The sequence below is a fragment of the Ranitomeya variabilis genome, chromosome 2 (assembly GCF_051348905.1).
Source record: "Ranitomeya variabilis isolate aRanVar5 chromosome 2, aRanVar5.hap1, whole genome shotgun sequence".
Classification (NCBI taxonomy): domain Eukaryota; kingdom Metazoa; phylum Chordata; class Amphibia; order Anura; family Dendrobatidae; genus Ranitomeya; species Ranitomeya variabilis.
This window is the reverse complement of record NC_135233.1, coordinates 575,809,275-575,821,843: the sequence shown is the minus strand read 5'-3', so window position 1 is coordinate 575,821,843 and position 12,569 is coordinate 575,809,275. Positions and strand designations below refer to the sequence as shown.

Sequence of the window (12,569 nt, the reverse complement as noted above, 5' to 3'; positions counted from 1 at the left end):
CAGCTCTCTCAAGGACCAAATCTCTGCCCTATTCGTCTTATTTCAGAGACGCATCGTGTCACAACTTCAGGTTAAGACTTTTCTTCAGGGGGTATCACATGTCGCTCCTCTCGATCACATGCCTTAAGAGCCTTGGGACCTCAACTTGGTGCTAAGTGCCCTTCAGGTCTTTCTGTCCTGGAAGGTTGCCTTCCTTGTGGCGATCACATCAGTCAGAAGGGTTTCGGAATTAGCCGCCTTATTCTGCCGGGCACCTTTCCTTATTTTCCATCAGGACAAGGTTGTCCTCAGGTCGTGGCCGTCCTTTTTGCCAAAGGTCGTTTCGACATTGCTTCTAAATGAGGACATCGTTCTTACTTTTGTCCAGCCCTAATTCACAGAGGTGAAAGAGCTCTCCACACTATGGACCTGGTCAGATCTCTGAGAAGGTACAGGGCCTTGCGAAAGTATTCGACTCCCTGGAACTTTTCAACCTTTTCCCACATATCATGCTTCAAACATAAAGATACCAAATGTAAATTTTTGGTGAAGAATCAACAACTAGTGGAACACAATTGTGAAGTTGAACGAAATGTATTGCTTATTTTAAATTTTTTTGGAAATTCAAAAACTGAAAAGTGGGGCGTGCAATATTATTCGGCCCCTTTAACTTAATACTTTGTTGCGCCACCTTTTGCTGCGATTGCAGCTGCAAGTCACTTGGGTTATGTGTCTATCAGTTTTGTACATCGAGAGACTGAAATTCTTGCCCATTCTTCCTTGGCAAACAACTCGAGCTCAGTGAGGTTTGATGGAGATCGTTTGTGAATAGCAGTTTTGAGCTCTTTCCACGGATTCTCGATTGGATTGAGGTCTGGACTTTGACTTGGCCATTCTAACACCTGGATAAGTTTATTTGTGAACCATTCCATTGTAAATTTTGCATTGTTTGGGATTATTGTCTTTTTGGAAGACAAATCTCCATCCCAGTCTCAGGTCTTTTGCAGACTCCAGCAGGTTTTCTTCAAGAATGGTCCTGTATTTGGCTCCATCCATCTTCCCATCAATTTTAACCATCTTCCCTGTCCCTGCTGAAGAAAAGCAGGCCCAAACCGTGATGCTGCCACCACTATCTTTGACAGTGGGGATGGTGTGTTCATGGTGATGAGCTTTGTTGCCTTTATGCCAAACATATCGTTTGACATTGTTGCCAAAAAGTTCGATTTTGGTTTCATCTGACCAGAGCACCTTCTTCCACATGTTTGGTGTGTCTCCCAGGTGGCTTATTGCCAACTTTAAACCACACTTTTTATGGATATCTTTGAGAAATGGCTTTCTTCTTGCCACTCTTCCATAAAGGCCAGATTTGTGCATTGTACGACTGATTGTTGTCCTATAGACAGACTGTCCCACCTCAGCTGTAGAGCTCTGCAGTTCATGCAGAGTGATCTTGGGCCTCTTGGCTGCATCTCTGATCAGTCTTCTCCTTGTTTGAGATGAAAGTTTAGAGGGATGGCGGTGTCTTGGTAGATTTGCAGTGGTATGATACTCCTTCCATTTCAATATGATCGCTTACACAGTGCTCCTTGGGATGTTTAAGGTTTTGGAAATCATTTTGTATCCAAATCTGGCTTTAAACTTCTCCACAACAGTATCACGGATTTGCCTGTTGTGTTCCTTGGTCTTCATGATGCTCTCTGTGCTTCAAACAGAACACTGAGACTATCACAGAGCAGGTGCTTTTATACGTAGCTTTGATTACACATAGGAGGATTATATTTATCATCATTTAAGCATTTAGGAAAACATTGGATCATTCAGAGTTCCACAATGAACTTCTGGAGTGAGTTTGCTGCACTGAAAGTAAAGGAGCCGAATAATATTGCACACCCCACTTTTCAGTTTTTGAATTTCCACAAAAATTTAAAATAACCAATAAATTTCGTTCAACTTCACAATTGTGTTTCGCTTGTTGTTGTTTCTTCACCAAAAATTACATTTGGTATCTTTTATGTTTGAAGCATGATATGTGGGAAAAGGTTGAAAAGTTCCAGGGAGCCGAATACTTTCACCAGGCACTGTACGTCTCAAGGACTGCATCCTTCAGAAGAACAGATGCTCTGTTAGTTCTCCCGGAAGGTCATAGTAAGAGTCTTGCCGATTCTAAGGCCACGATAGGTAGATTCGTTCCACCATCCAGGAGTCATACCGAATCAGAAGTCAGCCCATTCCAGCGGGGATTAGAGCACACTCCACTCAGGCGGTGGGCGCTTCTTGGGCCATTCGGCATCAGGTGACGGCGAAGCAGGTCTGTAAAGCTGCGACTCAAGTTTACATACCTTCGCAAAGCAATATAATATTCACTCTCAGGTTTCAGCTGATGCGAGTCTGGGCAAAAGAATTCTGCAGGCAGCGGTGATGCACATTTAGGCAGTTGTTGCATGAAGCCTAATCCTTTCTGTTTTCCCACCCAGGGACTGCTTTAGGACGTCCCATGATCTGTGTCCCCCAATGAAGCAAAGGAGAAACAGGGATTTTTGTGTATTCACCATAAAATCCTTTTTTCCGAGCCACTCGTTGGGGGGCAGAGCACGCACCGTTTTAACCTATCAGCTTATATGGCTTTTGCCTGTTCTTTTAAGTTGACATGTTGTACTTTTCTATGTTGTTACTATTTGTTCCTACTGCTTTTGCACCGAACTGGTTCTCTGGGAGCCAGCACAAGAGTGTATACTGCAGAGGAGGAGCTAACTTTTTTGTGTTAACCACACAACGACTTACCAACGATCACGGCCAGGTCGTATCGCTGGTCGTGATCGTTGGTAAATCGTTTAGTGTGAAGGTACCTTTAGTGTCAGCCTCCTAGTGGCAAGCAGCATACAACCCATGGTCTGTGTCCCCCAATGAGCGGCTCGGAGAAGAGGATTTTACGACGAGTACACAAAAATCCATGTTTCACAGTAAGGACAGTGTTCTTTTCTTGATATGCCTCATGTTTCCGACTGTGAACATACAGCTGATGTGCATTGCCAAAAATTTCCATTTTTGTCTCATCTGTCCATTGGACATTTTCCCAGAAGTTTTGTGGCTTGTTAACCCCTTCACCCCCAAGGGTGGTTTGCACGTTAATGACCGGGCCAATTTTTACAATTCTGACCACTGTCCCTTTATGAGGTTATAACTCTGGAACGCTTCAACGGATCTTGGCGATTCTGACATTGTTTTCTCGTGACATATCGTACTTCATGATAGTGGTAAAATTTCTTCGATGTAAGTTGCGTTTATTTGTGAAAAAAACGAATATTTGGCGAAAATTTTGAAAATTTCGCAATTTTCCAACTTTTAATTTTTATGCCCTTAAATCACAGACATATGTCACGCAAAATACTTAATAAGTAACATTTACCACATGTCTACTTTACATCAGCACAATTTTGGAACCAAAATTTTTTTTTGTGACGGAGTTATAAGGGTTAAAAGTTGACCAGCAATTTCTCATTTTTACAACACCATTTTTTTTTAGGGACCACATCTCATTTGAAGTCATTTTGAGGGGTCTATATGATAGAAAATACCCAAGTGTGACACCATTCTAAAAACTGCACCCCTCAAGGTACTCAAAACCACTTTCAAGAAGTTTATTAACCCTTCAGGTGTTTCACAGGAATTTTTGGAATGTTTAAATAAAAATGAACATTTAACTTTTTTTCACACAAAATGTATTTCAGATCCAATTTGTTTTATTTTACCAAGGGTAACAGGAGAAAATAGACCCCAAAATTTGTTGTACAATTTGTCCTGAGTATGCTGATACCCCATATGTGGGGGTAATCCACTGTTTGGGCGCATGGCAGAGCTCGGAAGGAAAGGAGCGCCATTTGACTTTTCAATGCAAAATTGACTGGAATTGAGATGGGACGCCATGTTGCATTTGGAGAGCCCCTGATGTGCCTAAACATTGAAACCCCCCACAAGTGACACCATTTTGGAAAGTAGACCCCCTAAGGAACTTATCTAGATGTGTGGTGAGCACTTTGACCCAACAAGTGCTTCACAGAAGTTTATAATGCAGAGCGGTAAAAATAAAAAATCATATTTTTTCACAAAAATGATATTTTCGCCCCCAATTTTTTATTTTTCCAAGGGTAAGAGAAGAAATTGGACCCCAAAAATTGTTGTGCAATTTGTCCTGAGTACGCTGATACCCCATATGTGGGTGTAAACCATTGTTTGGGCGCAGGGCAGAGCTCGGAAGGGAAGGAGCGCCATTTGACTTTTCAATGCAAAATTGACAGGAATTGAGATGGGACGCCATGTTGCATTTGGAGAGCCCCTGATGTGCCTAAACATTGAAACCCCCCACAAGTGACACCATTTTGGAAAGTAGACCCCCTAAGGAACTTATCTAGATGTGTGGTGAGCACTTTGACCCAACAAGTGCTTCACAGAAGTTTATAATGCAGAGCGGTAAAAATAAAAAATCATATTTTTTCACAAAAATGATATTTTCGCCCCCAATTTTTTATTTTTCCAAGGGTAAGAGAAGAAATTGGACCCCAAAAATTGTTGTGCAATTTGTCCTGAGTACGCTGATACCCCATATGTGGGTGTAAACCATTGTTTGGGCGCAGGGCAGAGCTCAGAAGGGAAGGAGCGCCATTTGACTTTTCAATGCAAAATTGACTGGAATTGAGATGGGATGTCATGTTGCGTTTGGAGAGCTCCTGATGTGCCTAAACATTGAAACCCCCCACAAGTGACACCATTTTGGAAAGTAGACCCCCTAAGGAACTTATCGAGATGTGTGGTGAGCACTTTGACCCAACAAGTGCTTCACAGAAGTTTATAATGCAGAGCCGTAAAAATAAAAAATCATATTTTTTCACAAAAATGATCTTTTCGCCCCCATTTTTTTATTTCCCCAAGGGTAAGAGAAGAAATTAGAGCACAAAAGTTGTTGTGCAATTTGTCCTGAGTACGACGATACCCCATATGTGGGGGTAAACCACTGTTTGGGCGCATAGCAGAGCTCGGAAGGGAAGGAGCGCTATTTTACTTTTCAATGCAAAATTGACTGGAATTAAGATGGGATGCCATGTTGCGTTTGCAGAGCCCCTGATGTGCCTAAACATTAAAAACCCCCACAAGTGACACCATTTTGGAAAGTAGACCCCCTAAGGAACTTATCTAGATGTGTTTTGAGAGCTTTGAACCCCCAAGTGTTTCACTACAGTTTATAACGCAGAGCCGTGAAAATAAATTCTTTTTTTTTTTTCACAAAAATGATTTTTTTAGCCCCCAGTTTTGTATTTTCACAAGGGTATCAGGATAAATTGGACCCAAAAAGTTGTTGTCTAATTTGTCCTGAGTATGCTGATACCCCATATGTGGGGGGGAACCACTGTTTGGGCGCATGACAGAGCTCGGAAGGGAAGGAGCGCCATTTGGAATGCAGACTTAAATGGATTGGTCTGCAGGCGTCACGTTGCATTTGCAGAGCCCCTGATGTACGCAAACAGTACAAACCCCCCACAAGTGACCCCATATCGGAAATTAGACCCCCCAAGGAACTTATCTAGATGTGTTGTGAGAACTTTGAACCCCCAAGTGTTTCACTACAGTTTATAACGCAGAGCCGTGAAAATAAAAATTCTTTTTTTTTTCACAAAAATGATTTTTTTAGCCCCCAGTTTTGTATTTTCACAAGGGTATCAGGATAAATTGGACCCAAAAAGTTGTTGTCTAATTTGTCCTGAGTATGCTGATACCCCATATGTGGGGGGGAACCACTGTTTGGGCGCATGACAGAGCTCGGAAGGGAAGGAGCGCCATTTGGAATGCAGACTTAAATGGATTGGTCTGCAGGAGTCACGTTGCATTTGCAGAGCCCCTGATGTACGCAAACAGTACAAACCCCCCACAAGTGACCCCATATCGGAAATTAGACCCCCCAAGGAACTTATCTAGATGTGTTGTGAGAACTTTGAACCCCCAAGTGTTTCACTACAGTTTACAACGCAGAGCCGTGAAAATAAAAAATCCTTTTTTTCCCACAAAACTTATTTTTTGGCCCCCAGTTTTGTATTTTCCCAAGGGTAGCAGGAGAAATTGGACCCCAAAAGATGATGTCCAATTTGTCCTGAGTACGCTGATACCCCATATGTTGGGGTAAACCCCTGTTTGGGCACACGGGAGAGCTCGGAAGGGAAGGAGCACTGTTTTCCTTTTTCAACGCAGAATTGGCTGGAATTCAGATCGGATGCCATATCCCGTTTGGAAAGCCCCTGATGTGCCCGAACAGTGGAAACCCCCCAATTATAACTGAAACCCTAATCCAAACACACCCCTTACCCTAATCCCAACATTAACCCTAACCACTCCTCTAACCCAGACACACCCAACCCTATTCCCAACCGTAAATGTAATCCAAACCCTAACCCTATCTTTAGCCCCAACCCTAACTGTAGCCCCAACCCTAGCCCCAACCCTAGCCCTAACCCTAGCAATAACCCTAGCCCTAACTCTAGTCCTAACTCTAGCCCTAACCCTAACCCTAATGGGAAAATGGAAATAAATACATTTTTTAATTTTTTTATTTTTCCCTAACTAAGGGGGTGATGAAGGGGGGTTTGATTTACTTTTATAGCGGGTTTTTTAGCGGATTTTTATGATTGGCAGCCGTCACACACTGAAAGACGCTTTTCATTGCAAAAAATATTTTTTGCGTTACCACATTTTGAGAGCTGTAATTTTTCCATATTTGAGTCCACAGAGTCATGTGAGATCTTGTTTTTTGCGGGATGCGTTGACGTTTTTATTGGTAACATTTTCGGACACGTGACATTTTTTGATCGCTTTTTATTCCGATTTTTGTGAGGCAGAGTGATCAAAAACCAGCTATTCATGAATTTCTTTTTGGGGAGGCGTTTATACCGTTCCGCGTTTGGTAAAATTGATAAAGCAGTTTTATTCGTCGGGTCAGTACGATTACAGCGATATCCCATTTATATCATTTTTTTTATGTTTTGGCGCTTTTATGCGATAAAAACTATTTTATAGAAAAAATAATTATTTTGGTATCGCTTTATTCTCAGGACTATAACTTTTTTATTTTTTTGCTGATGATAATGTATGGCGGCTCGTTTTTTGCGGGACAAGATGACGTTTTCAGCGGTACCATGGTTATTTATATCAGTCTTTTTGATCGCGTGTTATTCCACTTTTTGTTCGGCGGTATGATAATAAAGCGTTGTTTTTTGCCTCGTTTTTTTTTTTTTTTTTCTTACGGTGTTTACTGAAGGGGTTAACTAGTGGGCCAGTTTTATAGGTTGGGTCGTTACGGACGCGGCGATACTAAATATGTGTACTTTTATTGTTTTTTTTATTTTATTTAGATAAAGAAATGTATTTATGGGAATAATATTTTTTTTTTTTTTTCATTATTTTGGAATATTTTTTTTTTTTTTTTTTTACACATTTGCCCCAGGGGGGGACAATACAGATCGGTGATCTGTCAGTTTGCATAGCACTCTGACAGATCACCGATCTGAGAGAAGTGCAGGCTGCTTCACAGTGCCTGCCCTGAGCAGGCTTCTGTGAAGCCACCTCCCTCCCTGCAGGACCCGGATCCGCGGCCATCTTGGATCCGGGTCTGGAGCAGGCAGGGAGGGAGGTAAGACCCTCGCAGCAACGCGATCACATCGCGTTGCTGCGGGGGGCTCGGGGAAGCCCGCAGGGAGCCCCCTCCCTGCGCGATGCTTCCCTGCACCGCCGGCACATCGCGATCATGTTTGATCGCGGTGTGCCGGGGGTTAATGTGCCGGGGGCGGTCCGTGACCGCTCCTGGCACATAGTGCCGGATGTCAGCTGCGATATGCAGCTGACACCCGGCCGCGATCGGCCGCGCTCCCCCCGTGAGCGCGGCCGATCGCGTATGACGTACTATTCCGTCCTTGGGAAGTAGGGCCCACCCCACATGGACGGAATAGTACGTCTAATGACAGAAAGGGGTTAATATGCAGTTTGGCAAATTCCAATCTGGCTTTTTTTATGATTTTTTTTCAACAATGGTGTCCTCCTTGGTCATCTCCCATGAAATCCACTTTGGCTCATACAACGATGGATGGGGCGATCCAACACTGATGTTCCTTGAGCTTGAAGTTCACCTTTAATCTTTTTAGAAGTTTTTCTGGGCTCTTTTGTTGCCATTCGTATTATCCATCTCTGATTTGTTAGTTAGTGGACACACCTTGATTTAACATGTCCATTAAGTCACGTTTTCAGGGGTACCATTATTTCTGTCCAGGCCTATTTTATGAGTTTTATTTTATTTTTTTTAAAATGTGGAAGCATGGCTGAAAAGCAACGTCTGACTTTAATTTTTTTCATTTTCATAGATCTTTTATTTATTATTACTTGTGTCAGATTCAAGTTATTTTTGTGACCATTGTAGGTTTATCTGTCATTAAACGAGGGGTACCAACAATTTTGACCACGTGTATAAAGAGGAGGTCTATGGAGGAAGAAGTCTATTGACAAAAAATCTAATAGAAGAAACATAATATCTGGTGCTGAAGTCCTATAAGACAGGGTGAGTTTTACCTGTTATGAGTGATCAACTGTGAGTAGTCTGTGAAGGTGTATATAGCAAGAGTGAGTGTGCAAAGAAGTCGAACCACTAACAAACAGTAGGCAAAATAGACCGACAAATGAATTACCTGTAAAGAAATGGCTATGTGTGAGAGAACGGCGTGATGTCTCACAGTGGCGTGTATCATGTGATAGTGTGGACTAGAAATAAATAAGTGAAGGGGTGGAGATAATTATTCTGTATGTGGCTAATCAGCTGTGCAGCCTGATTGTGTTTTGGAATCCATACGCATGCACAAATCTGCCGACAGTGGGAAAAGCCGATGGAAGCGGCGCTTGCGTGGACTCACAAGGCCCATGCGCATGTGCGGGTTTATCTGTAGCCAGAAAACGTTGGGGAAAGAATTGTACTGGAAGCCGAATAAGACAATAAGGGCTTGCGTGAAAGGCGCTATGAGAAACAACAAGGCAAGGAGTCTATAGGAAAAGTAATGGGTAAATACAAAAGGCTGACAAACAAATATAGGGTAAGGAATGGATACATGTAGTGGGATAAGAATAATAATTGGATAAATAAAGTAGTTGAAATAAAATGAATAATTATAAAGCAATAAAATAAGTAGTAAAGCTTAATTAAGGGGGATAGAAAGGAAGACATGGAAAGGGGACTACAGAGAAACAATAAAAAATAGGGAGGAGAAAAAAGAGAGAAAAGGGAGAGAGAAAATATACAAAAGGAGATGGTAAGGAAATGGGTGAAAACTGGAAATTGATAGCTGATGGAACGCTAACTGACCTCAAAATTTAAAGAAATAGGACATAATAGATCAAGTATTGGCACTCGGTTCAGCAGGCAAAAGAAAAGCAAATATACTTTATGTTTAATAAACTTGTATTCTCTGTTCAGCCCATGAGGTTCAACTGTTTGTAGTCATGTATCCAGAAGGCCCCTGTTTCTTTTAGTTTAAGGATTCTGTTGCCACCCCTCCTGGTTAAAAGGTACTAGTGCTAAAACATGAAAGCGTAGCTGCACCACATTGTGTCCCGCAGTGTCAAATTGTGATGGAATCGGCAGCATTGTTTTTTGCATCTGATGGTGGACTTGTGCTAGGAAATGTGGTCCCGGATTTGCTGGGATGTTTCCTCAAAATATCCGAGACCGCATGGACACTTAATCAGGTAGATTACATATGTTGAATCGCAGATAAAGTATCCCTTAATGGGAAACTTCTTACCTGATCTGGGGTGGGTAAAAGAATCTCCTTTCGTTATATATATTTTAACACTGTAGGCAGTGGAGACAGAAGAAAGTTCCCTTAAGTTGGGTGGCCGAAAAGGTTTGTGTGTTTGTTGTTCTAGAACCAATATCAGTCCTGACTGAGGTTCCTAAGATTCTGCATTTTATTGTGGCAAACCAATGGCGGAGCTCCAAGTTCAGGTTTATTAGGATAAGAACTGCCTAAAGGCCCGTCTCACATAGCGATTTACCAACGATCACGACCAGCGATACGACCTGGCCGTGATCGTTGGTAAGTCGTTGTGTGGTCGCTGGGGAGCTGTCACACAGTCAGCTCTCTCCAGCGACCAACGATCAGGGGAACGACTTCGGCATCATTGAAACTGTCTTCAACGATGCCGAAGTCCCCCTGCAGCACCCGGGTAACCAGGGTAAACATCGGGTTACTAAGTGCAGGGCCGCGCTTAGTAACCCGATGTTTACCCTGGTTACCAAAAAAAAAAAACAGTACATACTCGCCTTTCGGTGTCCGTCAGGTCCCTTGCCGTCTGCTTCCTGCTCTGACTGAGCCGCCGTACAGTGAGAGCAGAGCGCAGCGGTGACGTCACTGCTGTGCTGTGCTCTCACTGTACGGCGGCACTCAGTCAGAGCAGGAAGCGGACGGCAAGGGACCTGACGGACATCAGATGGTGAGTATGTACTGTTTGTTTTTTTTGGTAACCAGGGTAAACATCGGGTTACTAAGCGCGGCCCTGCGCTTAGTAACCCGATGTTTACCCTGGTTACCAGTGAAGACATCGCTGGATCGGTGTCACACACACCGATTCAGCGATGTCAGCGGGACCTCAACGACCAAAAAAAGGTCCAGGCCATTCCGACACGACCAGCGATCTCGCAGCAGGGGCCTGGTCGCTGGTACGTGTCACACATAGCGAGATCGCTACTGAGGTCGCTGTTGCGTACAAAACTTGTGACTCAGCAGCGATCTCGCTAGCGGTCTCGCTATGTGTGATGGGGCCCTAACAGGCCAATGTTTGCAAATGGCTTAGTGGATAAACCACATAGGGGTGGTATGTGTTAGGGCTATCAATGCTTTGTATGGACTTCAAAAGGGAGGAGGGTGATGAGGAGAGTCTCTGGGTATTCTGTATCCCTAAATCTTTGTCTAATGTCACGGAGTCGTATATCTCAAGGGAGGTCATCTGAGACAAAGTGACTGGCCCTTCAAATTTGGGACCAGGGCAGTGATCTTTTTACATAGAGAGGGTAACAACTAGTGTAATGGAGAAGGTTGTTCCTAGTAGTAGGCTTAATGAAAAGGTCAGTGGATAGGAAGCCTTCATCATCCAGGAGGACTTTCGTGTCTAAAAAAATTAATCTTGTGAGGATGTTGATGTACAGTAAAAATCATGTTCCAAATTTTACAATTAATGGTAGCACAGAAACTGTCCAATGTGGTGGAATCTCTTTGCTAAACCAAGAATATGTTCTCAATATATCTTTCAGACTAATGCATGTTTCTAAAAGAGAACGTTCGTATATACAAAATTGAATTCAAATTGAGCCTGACATGACACCACTGAAGTGGAATAAATGTGACAAGAATAGAAATAGTATAATCGGGACCGACACGTCTTCCACTACAGCCAACCCAGCAGACGTAGACCAACCATGACTGTTCACATTTCCACAAATTTGTGTTAACGTCAGCAGCAGCAAACGAAACAGAAGCCACACTAAATATGTCACATATTGCAGTTGCGCAACATTAATGCAGCATACAAAAAATACAATATCGCCTAGTCTGTACAGTCTGCGATTGGGGTGCAAAAGTCCTTGGAAATCCATGACTTGTTCATCTAGATGAAAGTTAGGCAGTCTACACTTTCAAGGGACTGCCAGCTTCGCTTATTTGTCAGGATATCACCAGCAGCGCTGAAGACACGCTCTGAGAGAACGCTGGCTGCCGGGCACAATAAAACCTCAAAAGCTTGTGAGGCAAGCTCAAGCCACTCATCCATTTTGAAAGACCAAATTGTGAAAGGGTCAAAACCCTCCATAATGGTATTTTTATTCAGTTCTAGATTCTCCTGCACTATCCTCTCTATTCATTCACCACGTGCAAGACTTGGACTCTGTTGTGCTGGTGCATGAGCTGGTCTAAAAAAAAAAAAGTGTCAGAGTACTTCCAGAAATTGCTTCTTCCACTTAGACCGCTGCTGCTGCTAATGTTTTGGCGTTGACAAATTGACGTGTGATGGAGGTTGTAAGTCTAGAGCTGTGATGCGAACTGCATGCTTCACAACTGTCTTGGGGGAAAGCTCTCTTAAGGTTGTGTAAAAGCATATTTCAATACTCCAGCTTTCGCGGGTCCCTTTACAGGGCGGGAAGCATCTGGCAAAATTTGGTTTTATAATGTTGATCTAATAGAGTAGCAACCCAGTAGTCAGCAGTATTCCTAATCATAACTATACGAGGATCATGTTTCAGATAGTGCAGGAAGAAGGCACTCATATGTTGGGCTCTACCATGAGGTCATCGCCCATGCGATGTTGCTTGTTTCCTCCGTCCCCTCCCGCCAACCATGAACAAAAGGGAAGGTAGGATTATCCTCTTCATCTGACAGTTGCTCACCCATCACCTCTTCCTCCTCCATTTGTTCCTCAGATCTTGCACCTTGGATAACCGTTTTGTCTGTTATCATCAGCCCCCTTCGATCACAGTAAGGCTAGGTTTACATTAGCGGTTGAGTCCGCAGCATCTC

General features: G+C 43.1%; 1 protein-coding gene across 3 annotated transcripts in view; it reads left to right on the top strand.

Moving 5' to 3' along the window:
* LOC143807080 (hydroxysteroid dehydrogenase-like protein 1) overlaps nt 1-12,569 on the top strand; it is a 153,565-nt gene that overhangs the window by 52,044 nt on the left and 88,952 nt on the right. The window contains exon 3 of one of the 3 annotated variants that reach the window (XM_077288284.1): nt 8,432-8,569. The exons of the other annotated variants lie outside the window; for them this stretch is intronic. The gene's annotated coding sequence lies outside the window, so the exon portion shown is untranslated. The remainder of the gene's footprint in view (nt 1-8,431; nt 8,570-12,569) is intronic. 3 annotated transcript variants of the gene reach the window in all.